This window comes from Arctopsyche grandis, chromosome 2 (assembly GCF_051622035.1).
Source record: "Arctopsyche grandis isolate Sample6627 chromosome 2, ASM5162203v2, whole genome shotgun sequence".
NCBI lineage: Eukaryota > Metazoa > Arthropoda > Insecta > Trichoptera > Hydropsychidae > Arctopsyche > Arctopsyche grandis.
This window is the reverse complement of record NC_135356.1, coordinates 21,751,845-21,769,231: the sequence shown is the minus strand read 5'-3', so window position 1 is coordinate 21,769,231 and position 17,387 is coordinate 21,751,845.

Genomic DNA, 17,387 nt, shown 5'->3' with positions numbered 1-17,387 from the left:
TGACGTATGGATGTGAAACTTGGACACTGAACGCCAAGATGCAAAATAAAATCCAATGCACTCAAAGAAGTATGGTACGCTGTATGCTTGGCATAACGAGGAAAGACAGGAAGCGGAACACGTGGGTGAGAAATATGACAAGGGTAGTGGACATAGTGGATAGAGTGAAGAGATTGAAATGGCAATGGGCGGGTCACGTAGCTAGGAGGATGGACGAAAGGTGGACAAAAGAAGTGCTTGAATGGTACCCGAGAGAAGGCAAAAGAGTAAAAGGAAGACCGCAAGGAAGATGGGTGAACGAAATTAGGAAAATGTGCGGAATGAGATGGATGAGTGTTGCGCAAAACAGAGACGAGTGGAAGCGTGTTGGAGAGGCCTTCATCCAGCAGTGGATGGCGAATGGCTGTAAATGATGATGATGATGATGATATGCTAACCACTAGTCTACGATGCTGGTTGTAATCATTGTAAAAATCAGTACATTATTTGCATACAAAAAAATCTGGGAATTGGTATTGTTCGTAAACAGAATATTTTATATATAAATAATTTTTTACGAGCCAAAAACTTTTCTTTTTTTTTTTTTTGTTAAGAATTTGCATCAATTACACTGAGCAACAAAAAAAAATGCCAGAGCGGAGACTAACCAATCTTTACTAAGTTTGACCCACTAAATTCGAATATGATAATGATTTTTGGTGTTTGGGTCTTCTTTACGAGATATGAGGGTTTAAAGAAATGCGCAATTTTTACAGTTTTTGGGCTTTTGCGGTCTTTAATTCAAAATCTAATGTGAGTATTGTGTTATTACTGTGCTTAATGTGAGTATTGGAATCAATAGTCAGATGTTTTTTCTATTGATTGTGATATTTTATTGTTTTAAAATACTTATAATTAATTTTCTAGCGAATTTTTAAAAGTCAAAGATATATTTTTTATTTGTGCTATTTTGCATTTTTTGGTTAATTTTTTATTTCATCACGTTCATAAAGATTGGTTTTCTATCTCCATATTTTTTATTTTTATTTAAACGTACTAACTCGAGTGGTAATTGCCAGGAAAGACTTTCGTTCAGTTTCCGTGAGCGTACACTAGAAGCGTTGGTGCAAGCGAGATGGCAAGTCCGCCACTTGCGTGCGTAAATGGCGGACTCTCGTTTGCGGTCCACTTGCACCAATGTTTCTGGTGTACGCTGACGGAAACTGAACGAAAGTCTTTCTTAGCAATTACCGCTAGAGTAAGTACGTTTAGATAAAAAAAAATATGGGTCAAACTTAGTAAAGATTGGTAAGTATCTGCTCTGGTAACTCAAAAAAGTGATTTTTTGTTGCTCAGTGTTATTTATTAATTAAATTATTCTTACATCTGCAAGCACGGCTAATTTATTAATTTAAATTAAATTAATTTAACTAGCAACGTGGCTCAGTAGTTAGCTCAATAGTCGAAGTTAGGATGCCATAAAGTAGTATAAACAATAAATAGGTGATATTTATATCGCAAACAGATAATTACATGTGTATAGATCAGCAGCAATGAGGATCATGGGTTCGTTCCCTGGCTCGCTGTTGCTGGCCAGACCTTGGACATATTTGCAAATTTATCTGATTTCATTGTTGAAACGACTCCACTAAATTGGCAATCCATCTTGCTTTCTCACAAATTTTAGTTTCTAGCATCTCAAATATTTATCGATTTTTAATAAATATGCTTCCCATCTACATATTGTGTAAAAATGTGTGTATTTTTCACAAAATTTTATGTACATACATACATATATCGAATTTGTCCATATTTGTAAGTATCTATGATATTGGATAAATATAACTGTATTTTTAATGTTTGTAATTTTTGTTAAAAAATTGATCTACCTGTAATTATATAAAATTTAAAAAACATGTATTATAAAAGCTGTCACGGATCTTTAGATCGACGGTTCAGCTAAAAGCTTGCAATAAAAAAACCACATTTTATGAATGGCTGTATCATTTTCATAAAAGTTGATAGAATTTCAAAGACGTCACTTGCAGTAGAGACTTCAACTTTCTGTATTCTCACTGTGGACCTTGCAGTGGTAGAACTATTATATGTTGTGAAATATATTCAAAAGACAGAAAAGCATTTAAAAATAGCAGCTTTGAAAACATTTGAAATAAATAAATTGAATTCACTTGTTTAATTTTATACAATTTCAGTCAAAGAATAACGGACGAGCAACGCTCACACTACGCAAAAACTGTGTGCAAATATTCAACGTTTAATCAATAATATTTAACTATAAATCACCATTCGCACCGGTTCCTAGTGACTGGAAGCTACGTATTGTGTTACAAAGTAATTTCAGAGCGTGTTTTTCATGATGATTTTAATTTTTTAACCGTGTTGAACTTTTCTATCGCGTGTAAAAATGAATTCATTTGTTTATGTATAAAGTGAATTTAAATTTCAAAAACAATTAATACGATTATTAATACGGTATTGAAAATAAATATCAGTGCCAGTTCAAGTATGTGCGATCTTTCGAAATGTAAATTGAAGATGATTGGCAAAGGCGCTTAAATTATTGCTATGGAGATGTCAAGCATCTGGTGAATTTTTCCGTATGCTTTTATACATTTCTGTTTAAAATTCAATAATACCTTTATAATAATTTTAAATATTATGTTTAAATTTTTATTTTGCAGTGAAGGTAAGAGACTTACATAACCTAATTTGTGGAGATAATACATATACCAAGTAAGCGTATTTTATTTGTTTTTATACACACGCAAGCAATTTTAATCGCCTTTCGATTTCGCAGTAGCTTTACTGCTTACACTTGATTTGATTTATTCCATATAAAATTTGCAGCATATCCATAGGTTCAATCTAAACCATTCTAAAATAAAAACTATGCAAATCTAAATAAGCCAAATACAACTAATGAATCTAAATACAAGCGTGCTCTCATCGCGATATATTTTATAGTACATAGTACATAGTTTATAGTACATGGACAGAATCGAATAACACCGATTTATACCAGAATTCACAGATTCCAGGTCATACCACGTTCACAAATTCTAGCCAATACCTAATCAACTCCAAGTTAGTGCATAAAGAATACAAATATAAATTTTCATCTTGATACGTTCAGCGGTGTGGAAAAAATCGTGTGGTCCACAACATATTAACTTTTCTAAAAGGAAAAAAATCTCACTTCTAGTTTTTTATTAAAATAACATTTCCGGTCAACTTAAAAATTTAAAAAAAAATTACGTGGTATCGATGAGCATTTCAGTTACCGATACTAACACACACACGTATAAACACATACATATATATATATATATATATATATATATATATATATATATATATATATATATATATATATATATATATATATATATATATATATATATATATATATATATATATATATATATCGGTGTTTTATTTCGATTACATGTAGGTAGGTATGTAGTTTCTACAATTTTTACTTTATTTTTTCATATTTAACAATTAAATATAAATATTAAATAAAATGTATTTAAATTCGATTTCAATTCTAAACACAATATCTTCTATTGAGGATCTCTGTGTAATACTCTATAATAAACTCGATTTCTTTGAACATATTTCCTTCATTACCAAAAAAGAATTTAAATCTCTTCGGATTCCTACTCCGCTCAACAAAACCCTTTAATGATCCTTATGTACTTAAATTACTTTATTTTTACATACCTCCTTTACGTTTCATTCCTTTGTAAGGTCTCACCTTGAATTTGCCTCAATTATCTAGTCACCTTTTTATTTATCCCATATTAATTGTATTGAAAAAGTCCAACTTATATTTATTACATCCTTACGCTACTTTTTTCCTACCTACACCCATACTACTGTTCCCGATATTTTAAAAATCCTATATTTTAACAATCTTTCTGTCAGGTGACGACTAACTGATGCTACATTCTTCTTTAAGCTCATAAATGGTTTCCTTGATTGTTCTGATTTACTGAGTAATCTTGATTTCAGGATCCCAATTAGGTATTCTAGACACGTTGCACTCTTTTCACTTAATCCTTTCAATACCAATTCCCAAAAATATTCTTACTGCAGCGTGTTTATCGTATGTTTAACGGGGAGCGGAATGAGATTGATCTGTTCGGTTTTTCCTTACATCAATTCGGGACTAACATCAAGAGAATCTTGACCGATTGATCCATTTCTTCTTCTATTCTATTTTATAACCTTTTTCCAATATTTTAACACTTACTTTAGTTATGCAATGTGCTATTTAGTCATGTTATAGTTTTTATTATTTTCCTTTTCATTTGTTTATCTTGTATTTATCTTTTTCATCTGTTTATCTTTGTAAAAATCTGTAATTGGACTCGGATGCCATATATATTATATATTTACTCTTTATTTTTATGCATTTCTACATGTTGTTGTCTGTTGATTTTTCAATAAATAAAATTAAAAAAAGGAATTTGCAACTGATTTGACCGCGTGGCGATCGAATACATTGACCGACGACACATTTTTTTTTTTTTTAATTTAATAATTTAATACGCCAACACCAATGCGATGATATGTCATCGGGTACAACACTAGTTGATAATATAAAATGAAATTGAGCTGGTCCGTAAGTCGTCGTCTACTGGTGCCCGCCAAGGAATAAGTTTGAGTAACGCTGCACTGGACCATTTTTAAGCCCGATAAGTACTTACTTCCGGTACATTTGGCTTGCACGGCGTCCCTGAATAGCTCGCATTTTGTGCAACGTCAAGTGAAACCGCACTCGGTCTATCGGATAAGAGCACAGCAGCGCAGGCTCTATCTCGGCCATCTGCCCCAACCCGGTGGCAAAATCTAGGCTCATCGAAGGGTACGAGCGAAGGGCTGGGTGGCAGGTGGGGTGAGGTGGAAGGGCGCTAATGCCACCAACGTGATTGTGTTACGTTCGGGCCATTAATAATGTCGAAAGGCCCAATTTCCTATGGACTGGTGGGACGCGTGACTTGTCGACATGCCGGGACTCCTCTCGCTACCCTCCCTAATGGAACATCCCGTGCTCGAGATTTTTACAACCGACTCGATAAATCAAGTTTCCCGACGATCAGGTGAAAAGTCGACGAAGAATCGACGCGTCTAATTCTGAAAAACCGACAAGACACTTTGTCTGAAACGGTGCATTTATTACCTATGCCCGATTTTTTACATCGTTGAAGGACCCTCGCTGTATATGGGAAATTTTTAAATATTTATTTTTCGAAAATGTGTAACGTCATGTTCGTCGTAGCTGGAACGTTCTGGACTTAATGTCCCAAATAATTATGTGCGTGGTGGACATCGTAATTGAGTGGGTGTTACAACTCTTTAGCGGATGGCTCACATTCCTAAAGTCGTTCATTTTCTTGATGGCATCGCTTATATCGTAGCAGAATGCGACTTCGTTCGCCTTAGTGAGAGTAGGTTGCCATAGACATTGTACTATTCAGTGGCGTGCCGTGAAGTTCTCCCTGTTTTTAAACGTTTTTATTTTAGAATTCGTAAACTAGAAGTAGTAATTTTTTTCATTATTTTATTTTTACCTTTTAAACTATTTTTATCCTCTTGATATTTAATGTGTACAATATATGTATTTATGTAGTGATTTTAAGTAATTGAAAAAATTTGAACAAATTCTGACAGCCGGAAGTAGAATTTCATAGAATAATTATAAAATAGAACTTGTGTTTCCCTACATTTGCGCTTAATTTGTATCGAAAATGCTCTCATAGCCGGTATGTATAAACGTGTAAGTATATTTTATTATCAAATTTTGTTTTGTAACCTTCTTATATTCCTCAAATACATATGTAGAAAAAGTGGGTTGGTCACATCCGAATTTTTTAAATTGGTTTATATTTAGTTTTTTTATTAGATTTTTTTTAATTCGGTTTTTTATTTAGGTTTTTTCCCATAACTAAATAAAAGCTGTTTTTTACTACTGGGTGACTTGATACCGAGTCCCATTGTATCCTGCTCGCGCACACGTACATATACATATATGTAAGTAAAACTGTGTGACAAAAACAGAAAGATTTTTAGCGCACGCCAATGGTACTATTCCATTGTTATTTATAAATTAGTCTTGGTTAAACTCTTAATTAATTATTACAAGCTTTTTATTAGTTTCACTCTGTTAGTTCAGTGACACTCCAGCCAGTCAAAAAATTGTGATCCGATTTTGAACCACTTCCACTCTTCAGGTCGCTTTGATATCTTACCGATATACGGGGGCTAACTGACATTGAAGTAGTAAGTTAACAAATCCGACATGAAGCTAGAGGAATTTAATGATTAACGAACTCATTAAAAATTACATCGGAATCTTGTGTCAAATCGATGCGATGACAGCTGGCTATCCAAACACGCTTGTGCTGCCGAGATGTTCTGGAGCGTCCACACACCTTATTGGAAGACCAATGGAGATGGCGATCCTCAGGAATGAGAGTATCGACAAGAATATATTTAGGATCAAGACTTTTTGCTGCCGAGAAAACGTACGGTGACATTAACAGAGTGAAATTCCTAAATATCTTGGGCAAAATTCTGGAACTCTACGCCAATCAATTGTTTTTAAATGTTCACTTAGCTTCTAACGTTTCAACCTTATTCTTAGGTCACGCACTCGTATCCAGGGACAGTGATTTCGATTAAGTAAAGAGGATAATCGCGAAGGGGAGGAGAATTTCTCAAAATGGAGCATGGTATAAAGTGAAAATGAATGTGAAAATTTGACAGATGCACCTAAACACGTCAGATCACATATCGCGAATCTTTAAAAAAATAAATATTAACTACTACATATGTATTTATATTTGTGAATTTTGACTACAATTCCTAATTTACGTGACCTACATACATACACACACAATCGCGTATGTAATTTATATTAAACATAACAAACCGAATATTCATAAAGCCATCAACCTATAATTATCTGAAGCAGACCGCAAATCAATATGGAATTTGCCCTATGACCTCATCAATATTATGTTTGATTACCAACCTACACCATTATTATTGAAAGATATACATAGATACAAAATGATATTTAAGCAATAATATTATAATACTTGTCGACTAGATTTTTTTTATAATGTTGAACCTCGTTAAACAATGAATCGACACAATACCCAAAATATGGACTCCCGTGAACTCGGTGGATTCCCGTAGCCTTTCTATTTATTTTAAGACCGTGTTGGAATGAGATGCCAGGGATGGATCCTGCTGAGATATTACTGCCATATTTGCATACCCTGACTGAGTCGGGATTCTCTAACTGCATATCCAGTTGACCCCCTGCGGCTATTCACAGCAAAAATTACCTCACGCGTTGATCTTTGCGTGTTTTTATATTAAATTTTTATAAAAGAACATTACACATAAAAAGCATATGTATATGTATGTATGTTCTTTCAAATACTCGATAACCGATAGTGAACGACTAATTATATGAAAAATTTGTTCGAAGACGCGACACCTCTTTATCTCACCTCGCCTCCTGCCTCGGAATCAAACCGGAACCGAGATGATGAGAAAACTGTCGTTCAGGCAGGCAAAATAAATTGCTCGCCGAAGTCGCATTCTTCACGAGGGCATGATTTATTCGCCGCCCCCTCTAAACACCCCCATATATCACTACCCTTCAAATTTGTATAATGTACGCCGCTGGACGTACAAACGTGCATTGGGCGGCCGAAAACTTCAGCCAAGTCCGCATTTCATTCGAGAATATGCATTATACACAATATGTACATACGCGAGTACAGTCATGGTCTAAAATTTGGAACATCCTTGAAATTTGTATGCCCTCGCCCACCCTAATCAAGAGACTCCGTATGGAGACTTGGCTCTTCCATAAATGAAAATCTGAAATTTAAGTCGATTCCATAGATCCATGATTGCTTGTTCAATAATATAATTTCCATAGGGTTCTATGATGCATAGTTTTCATGCTGAAAAAGATGACTTACAATCAAGTGGTTTTCAACGTTAACACTTGCCGCACTGTGATGGATAGTGAGTGACCAGGATTTACATTTCATTTTATTTCTCCAAATATTCTGAATGCTGGGTTTTCATATTTTATATGTTCCTCATCAAAACCTCTACGATTCGAATCATGTCATTATTAAATGAAAGCATTGAGCATTGATCAACAGAGATAATGATTTTCGCGGGAAGCCCCTTGTACACGTGCCTCACAGATGCGCCAGTACGCCTCGCTCAACGGTGAGTTGAAGAATGATATCCGCCTTGGCTAACGGCTCTGCTTAAGTCGTTATTTTTTTTGTTCTTGCACTTATTTTATATTATTGGACGTATAATACACGATAAATGTATTTAGTTATTTCAATCGCACATAAACACTCGACTTTTACAGATCGCTCTAATGGTGCTTACGGACTAAACCAACGACGATTTTGGGCCAATTTTTTAACCAGCAGGATAAAACCAGTAGCGTACAAAATATCGAAATAAAAATTAAATTTAAAAATTGAAATTAAATATCAAAATTAAAACTATTATTATTATATTAAAATTAAATTCAAACATCAAAATAAAATTTTATTAAAATTAAAATAAAATATTGAAATTTAAAACAGAACATGCCCAATTTAAATAAATTTTCGAGATTGACCTAAAATTAGATCATCAACAATCACATACAGGTAATCCTCGACTTTTGTTTGTCGAAGATGTTTTGACTTACGAAGATACGCACTAAGATCGAAAAAAAATCAAAGAATTATTATTTTTACTTCCCCGTAATGCACAGTTACTGAGAATATATCATGTATTAGTATGGGTGATCCAGCAATCGTCGCAATCCGGTGCGTTGTCGGTACATCAATTGAAATTTTTTTTTGTCTTCAATTGTTTCTCTCGTCGAAATAAATCAAATAATTAAATCCATCTCAGAGGTAAAATTTATCGGATAATGTGTGATTATTAATTTTATTTCGACGAAAGAAAAAAAAACCCTTTGACAAATCACCGACAACCGACATCGACAGTTTTTTTTATTAAATGTTTCATCGACGACCGAAACACAGTAGTATATCGTGATGACTCTTAAGAAATAATTACAAGGTTTTTTTACGCTCGTAATCAGAGAAATTATAATATTTCTCTATTTGTAAATGCGTATCGTCGTAATTCAAAACATTGTTGTAATTCAAAACATCAACGATGATCTAATTTTAGCTCAATCTTGCTCTCTAGCATAATTTTGATATTTAATTTCAATTTTTTAATTTAATTTTTATTTCGATATTTTGTACGCTACTGGTTTTAAAAGTTGGCCCAAAATCGTCGTTGGTTTGGTCCATACGCAGCATAAAGCGACGAGTGTACTAATACAGATTCAATACGATCAATACAGTCAATACACGCACTTATACAATGCGAATTCATACAAATATCACAGTGACATGTATAATATGAGGAATTTTTTGGAGCATTTTTATTATTCAAATGCGCTGAATAACTTGAGCTTTGCAAGAGAGGTTGGAAAGAAGATACCAATTTACAGGAACAGTTTCAATGAAAATCAGAAAAATTGGCAAACTCTGATAAGAAACGATACAAAAAACGATCAAACTCTGATAAGAAAACCTGGAGTCAAAATCCAAGGTCTCTATCTAACAGTTACTAGTGGGAATCGAACCGTGACTGCTCTGCCCGAAAGCATAATATGCTAACCACTTGTCACTGCTGCTGGCTGCAAAATAATTTTTATAGCTAATTACAATAATTAACCTCGCACATTTCACATTATTTTAACTTTAAACGATTTTTTTTACCATAATAAAGCAAGTGTTAAAAATTGTCCGAGCGTTTAAGTTATAAATCAAAGTAATTAAGTAGGATGACTTGTCAACTTAAGTTAAAAATAAAGAAACCACTTCCATAACATGGTCTTCCATCGAATTGTGCCCATAGAAACATATGTAAACTTCAATATCTTCCTTTTCACATGTTCTTTCAAATTCGAATAACAATTTTCAAAATCTATTAAAACTACTGTGGTTCATTTCTTAACTCACTAAATAATAAGTAGTAATGCAGTGAATTTAATCGGGATTTAAATTGTCAAAATAATGTTACCTATACATATACATATGTATAATATAAAACACCAAGAAATTCGTCATAAATACTTTTGCATGCTTGAAATAAGATCGCCTTTCGCATATCGAGGCGCTATACAAAACGGCAGAAAGAGCGAGACAGCACGAGACACGACGCGCGTTCTGGTGGAGACGTGGCCGCTGTCGACAGAGGGGCGCGAAGCGTGCGTTCAGTCGGACGGCTTTTGCACACAGCTTCAAATTACAAGCACGAATTTCCAGTGCCATGCCGCTAATTATGGTCCAGATTTCAACTACATGCAAACTTCATTTTGATTATATTGCAGCAGTCACGTAAGTAACGAAGACTCGCACAACAACGTGACGACCACAAAGAGGATTATTTATTTAGAACAAAGTTTCATGGTCTTAATACCTACCAGGCTTTCATCGTACATCCTGCTCGCTCACACACACACACACACAATTACAGTATGCAGCTTGCATATTTGCAAAGGTAATTTAGCCCCCTAAATGAGTTTTACCATGTGATATGTAGACCAAAATCGGGGGATGTGGAAAGATTCGTTAAAATCGTCGTTCTATGCATATGTATGTACATACATACATATAAACAAAATAAACTCGTTTATGATATATGTAGGATACTAGTTGTTTTACCAGGCTTCGCTCAGTATTTGTAATATAAACAGCGTAATCATGGCGAATCTAATAGTAAATATTCATTTGTTTTTATATTAAATTTATTTGAATCGAAAAAAATATAATATTCAACCAATTGAATTGTCGTCATAGAAACTTTGTTTTGTTTACGAAGTTCCTAACCGAAATTACATATTTTCTTACATACTTACATACATACAAAGTCTCTTTCGAAATAATATATTAGATTAGGTCTAAACGGAGATATATGAGCAGTTATAATTGAAAGTGTCATAAGTCCACTTTTCTTCATTTTGGAAAATATTATGGTGGCCTGTAATACGTTTATTCTGCTTTTTCGAGGTTTTGGACATGTCGAATTAAAAGAAGTGATAACAATTTTTGAGTTAAGTCGAACAGAAAAATTGATTTTGTGCCTGAAAATTGGACTTCCGCAACTTTCAAATATAACGGCTCTGTATATATTAAGCAATAATTTTCAACAATATTGGTCAATTTCCATTCGCGTTGTGATGTAATTGAATAGAAGCAGCGGTGGAAGCTATCGGATAGTAACGTGTAACCGGATACAGGACATATCCTGTTTTACGATGCTTCTAAGTATGGTTAAGACAACAAACTAACAGCTAACTCTACCTGAGGATTAGATGACGTCCTCGTTGAAAACGACACTTGGTTTATTTTCACGCTCGTGAAAACAAGTCAATGTGAGCTGGATGAGAGTGCAACTATGTAAATATTATTTATAAATCTGTATAATGGTTTCAGATCGGCACCACTGTCAATTTCTATGGTCAATCTTGTTTTTGTTATCTAGCTTTATAGTTTGCCCTCTTTCCTGGAAAATGGCACGGTAGCGCCTATCATTTATTATGGTATCAGGACATGTACCCCCGGGCACATATACCCCCCGGACGCTTACCCCTGATCAAAAACCCCCTGAAAAATAACCAAAAAAATAATCATTTTTTTGTTCAATTTTCGCTTCATTTTGTCAATACACAAATTTACAACTTGAAAATTAGCACTTACATATATCGTGCGTTTCACAATTTTTTTGTTGTTGTTACTTTATCTATGAACGTAGTAAGTTTTAAGATCATGCAAAAACTCGAACTCGAGATTTTGACTGATTCGAACTCAGAATCGATCACTGATCACGTTTTCATGATCTAGAAAAAATGTGTGTGTGTGTGTGTGTGTGTGTGTGTGTGTGTGTGTGTGTGTGTGTGTGTGTGTGCGTGTGTGTGTCTGTTTGCGTGTCTGTGTGTGTGTATTTTGGGGATATTTTTAACACCGTTAGTCCTATCGAACTGAAACTTAGTATCGGTTACTGAAATTCTTATCGACACGACGTCAATTTTTTTCAAATTTTTAAGTTGACCGGAAATGGTACCTCCCCTTATAGGTGTCCTCTTTTTTTAAGTTTTTGAATTCGAATTTCTCCCAAACCACTAACTGAATTTTTTTTAAATATAATAGAAATAATAATTTTTATAATTTAATATTTTTTAAATATTTCTATCTGAACCGGAAGTAGTACTTTTACTCTAGAGAATCGAGGTTTTTTATGTTTTTCTCAAAAAATTTTTGGTTTATTGAACTGAAATTACATATCTAGAAGTTTAAGCTTAATAACAAGTTATTTATAAAATTTAGTAAGCATCTGTCAACCGGAAGTGGCAGTTTACTCTTGTTCGATTTTTCTTCCACTATTTTTTTCGACCCCTTAGACATGTGTGTTCGTCACAAAAATTCAAGTATAATTCTTGTAGCAATGTGATGAAAATAAAAAAAAATTATTAAATTTTATAAACCGGAATTGGATTTTTTTCTCTTAGAAAGGTTGAAAATGTTGTGCCCATTACTCTGTCCACATCCCTGAACGTATTAAGCTGAGAATTAATATTTATATCCTTTATGTACTAACTTAGATCTGGTAGGGTTTTGGTCAGAATTCGTAAACCGGAAGTAGGATTTTTTTTAAACAATATTTCATTATTTTATTTTGACCTTTTAAATTGTTTTAAGCTTCTTGATATTTATTGTGTATAATAAAAATAGTAATTTTAAGTAAAAATAAAAAAAAATTACTTAATTTAATGAACCGGAAGTGGGATTTTTTCCTCGTATAAAGGTCAAAAATGTTGTGCCCACTACTCTGTCCGTACTCCGGAACGTATTAAGCTGAAAATTTATATTTCTATCCTTTATGTACTAACTTAGAGCTGGTAGGGTTTTGGTCAGAATTCGTAAACCGGAAGTAGTATTTTTTTTTAAAACAATATTTCATTATTTTATTTTGACCTTTAAAATTATTTTTATTTTCTTGATATTCAATGAGTATGATTACTGATAGTGATTTTTAGTAATATAAAAAATTTGAACAAAATCAGACAACCGGAAGAAGAACTTTTGTTTTGTGCAAGTTTCCATACATTTGCGCTCAATTTGTATCGCTATCATAGTCATCAGTTCAATATCGAATTTTGTTTTGTAACCTTCTTATATTCCTCAAATACATAGATAAAGTCATGGGTTGGTCACACCCGAATTTTTTTTTTTACTTTATCTATGTTCGTATGTACATAGTTACAAAAGATGATGTTTTGTGATCGTGCAAAAATTCGAACTCGTTTTTTGTTAATTTGTAAACATTCTTAAGAATTAAGAGTGTATTCGATATTTATTTGAACAGTTTGTATGTATACTTTTATGTAACTTTAAAAATTTTAAGTATACAATTTAACCATCAAAAGACTGCATGCAACCATTTATCATTTTAGACGTTATTTTGATTGAAATGAATTACTTGTTTTTGTTTTTAGTCAAAACAAATACCCGTATAATATATGTATAACTATCTTACTGATCTTTCATTTGATCAAGTTTCATTTTGAAAAAAAAAAACACTATTTTACTAATACATATTTACGTATCGCTAACAAATGCGTGCATTTTGTGCAATAACCATTTTTATGATATCAGAATGCTTATGAAATTGTACACTAGTATTGAAGATTTTAGACAAAGCAATCACCATCAAATCAACAACGCAAGTGGGACGAGTTGTCGATGACACTATTCAGGACCCGTAAGGACTAAAAAATGTGAATTTTCATATCGGGGATGACCCGTAGTTATTATTATTATTATTATATTTTTCTTGTTTATTCGCGGGCATTGTCCAAAATAACAAAAAAATCGCATAGAGCACTCGAGTCGACAATGGCGACCGCGAGCAACTTCCGGTCGCATTGTTGTCTTCACGCACGTTGACCACAACTGTTGACCACGACTCACCGAATGAAAAACTGGAGGGACCTGTGCTAATTATTCACAAAGCCGCAACCGGACCGAGACCTCAGAGTAGACCGTCGCCATTTTGTTTTCAAAAAACGACCTCAGCTGACGGACCCGTCTCTTGTCGCACACCACTCCTCAACGACAATGCTCTGGTTAATACGAGCGAGTGTAATTCGAGTGAGTGTTTATTCAAAAGACACTACCATGTCTGCGTTGACCTCTACTATACAATTTTACAGCTTTAAGAGGGCTGGACACCAGCGCCTTGTCCATACAAACGTATTACACTTCTCCCTTCCTCAATTATGGCACTAGAGAAATTATTTTTTAATATGCTATGGATATTTACCATTGGCATGCATCTGTGCTTTTATTTTTTTGATTAGTTATTTTTTATAGGAGCTAGGAACCGTCAAACATCTATAAAATCGCCTCTTTTTTAAACCCATGAAAAGAGTCCAGCGTGCTTATTTAACGGTCGATTTAAAAAAAAATACGCACACAGTTACATAGAAAATATCTTTCTCATACCGATGATGAAATTTTTTTTTAATTGGTCCAGTTCCGGAAGAGAAAATTGGAGAATACGAAACCTCGATTTTGTCGATTTAAAATACGTATTATCTGGTCGAAGCGCAACTGTCGCATTCACTCAATATATACATATATCGAAGAAAGGAATGGCAAAAAAAATAAGGTTTCGGGTGTACAGCCCTCTTAATCCGATATACATACATGTAGTATACATTTATTATTTTTTTATTTTTTATTACATTTTATACCAGGAAGGCCTTACAGGTAAGGTTTCTGAAAACCCGGGTTTTCAAAACCCGACGGATACGGGTTCAATATTTTGAAAATCTGACGGGTCCGGATCCGGGTCCGGGTCCAAAATCAAAATCAAAAACTTCCATATTTTAAATTATTTATTATGTAAAAGGCGATAAAAACATGTAATAAAGAAATACAAATTCAAATAAAAGTATGTATGTATATCATAATATAAATATGTATAGACAAAATTACAATTTACAAATTAAAATACAATTAAAATTTTATTTTGTTTTCCTAATTTTAATATAATAATATTTGAGAAACACTAAAGCATTGAGAGACTTATCCCCCAATACCGATCTAAGTAGCGTAAAAGTCCACTATCGCCAAAAAGGTTTTTACTAATCCTTTTTGTCTTCCGGTGCATAGATATGAAACTGGCTAAAATTGTTATTTTGACATGGGTTTTATCATCAATTGTATTGTTTTTAAGATCATATATTTATTATATACTAGCTGTATTACCCGGCTTCGCTCAGTGTTTATAATATAAACCGCTTAAACATGACCAAGTAATAATAAACATTTAATTTAAAAAAAAAAAAAAAAATTTAAAAAAATTTGAAAAATTTGAAAAAAAAAAAAAAATCAAAAAAAAAATTAAAAAATTAAAAAAAATTAAAAAATTAAAAAAAAATCAAAAAAAAAAATTAAAAAAAAAAAATTTGCCTTCTAGGGCTTCGCCCTCGGCGCCCCCCTGAGCCTTTGCCTTTTAGGGCTTCGCCCCTACGCGCCCCCATGATTAAATGCCGTCTAAGGCTTCGCCCCCATGATCAGTTGCCTTTTAGGGCTTCGCCCCTCCATGCCCCCATGATTAATTGCCGTCTAGGGCTTCGCCCCCCTTAGTTTATGCCTTTTAGGGCTTCGTCCCTTCGCGCCCCCATGATTTAATGCCGTCTAGGGCTTCGCCCCATAAGACTGCGCCCCATAAGGCTGCGCCCCATAACGCTGCGCCCCATAACGCTGCGCCCCATAACGCTGCGCCCGTAAGTCTGCGCCCCCCTGCGCCCCTTTCGGGGCCCCATAAGGCTGCGGCCCCTTCGGGGCCCCACGGGGCTGCGCCCCTTATGGCGCCCCTGGCGGGGCCATGAAACTACTCGCCTTGCGCCCCCGCAGGGGTTAATCCATTGAATCGAAAAAAACAAATCGTGGCCTATGGATCGAAAAAAAAAAAATCGAATCACGTGTTCGATGACGTCACCGATCTACGGACGACGACGAAGGATACATATTTACATACAAAGTCTCTTTCCAAGTTATATATTAGACTAGTGTTGGACCCGTTGATTTCAACGGGTGGTTTATAAAAGGAATTGAAACTCGAATAAAAATAAAGTTAAAGATATTGAATCGACTGGTTTCGGAAAGAAATTGATGCACGAATGACAAATTACGAAGTGATTACGAATTACGAATTACGTTTTGAGCTTCGCCTTCGGTCCCAGTGCCGCCGACGCCTCCGGCGCCCCCAGCGCCCCCAGCGCCCCCGATGCCTTCGGAACCCCGGGGGCTTTGCCGACAGCGCCGCCGACGCCTCCGGCGCCCCCAGCACCCCCGATGCCTTCGGCACCCCGGGGGCTTCGCCCCCAGCGCCCCCGATGCCTTCGGCATCCCGGGGGCTTCGCCCCCAGCGCCCCCAGCACCCCCGATGCCTTCGGCACCCCGGGGGTTTCGCCCCCAGCGCCCCCGATGCCTTCGGCATCCCGGGAGCTTCGCCCCCAGCACCCCCGATGCCTTCGGCACCCCGGGGGCTTCGCCCCCAGCGCCCCTGGCGCCACTATGAAAATATGAAAAATATGAAAAAAATTAAAAACCTGGCCAATTACAAACGATACAGCATTTTTATTATACAAGTCGCTGAATTACGAGACACTGAAAACTCGCAAATTAGCGAGACATCTATGAATTGTACATAAATTTTACTATACATTAATCATACTCAAATAGTGGTGACATAGTAGGTAGGAAGGATTTTAGCCAATTTTTAATCGGGAACCGTTTCAACAGTGAAATCAAAGAAAATTGGCAAACTCTGATTGGAAACGATCAACCTGAAGTCACAAATATCTAGGTTTGACCAGCAGCACTACGGATATACTCAGAAAAATTATTTTCAATATGTGAGTCAGTATCGTATTCTGACTTGGTTACGTCCTGTCGCGTCGAGTCACTTAAAGCCCGCTAAACTTTAATCACTAAAGGCTAATTTTACATTTTCTGTACACAACCAGGAATGCATTTTAAGAATAATAATATAATATACACATTATCTTCTTATGTGAGTATGTATGTATATACTGTTGCGTAGGGGTGGGTGGAGGATCCGAGTAAAAGGCCTTAGTCGTTTCACAGCATTTATTGATGATTAAGGAGATACACACACTGGCAGTGCTCAGTCCAGAATGACATGATATCGCCTACGTACCGCCTTATAAAGGGTAGATCTCTCAAGACATC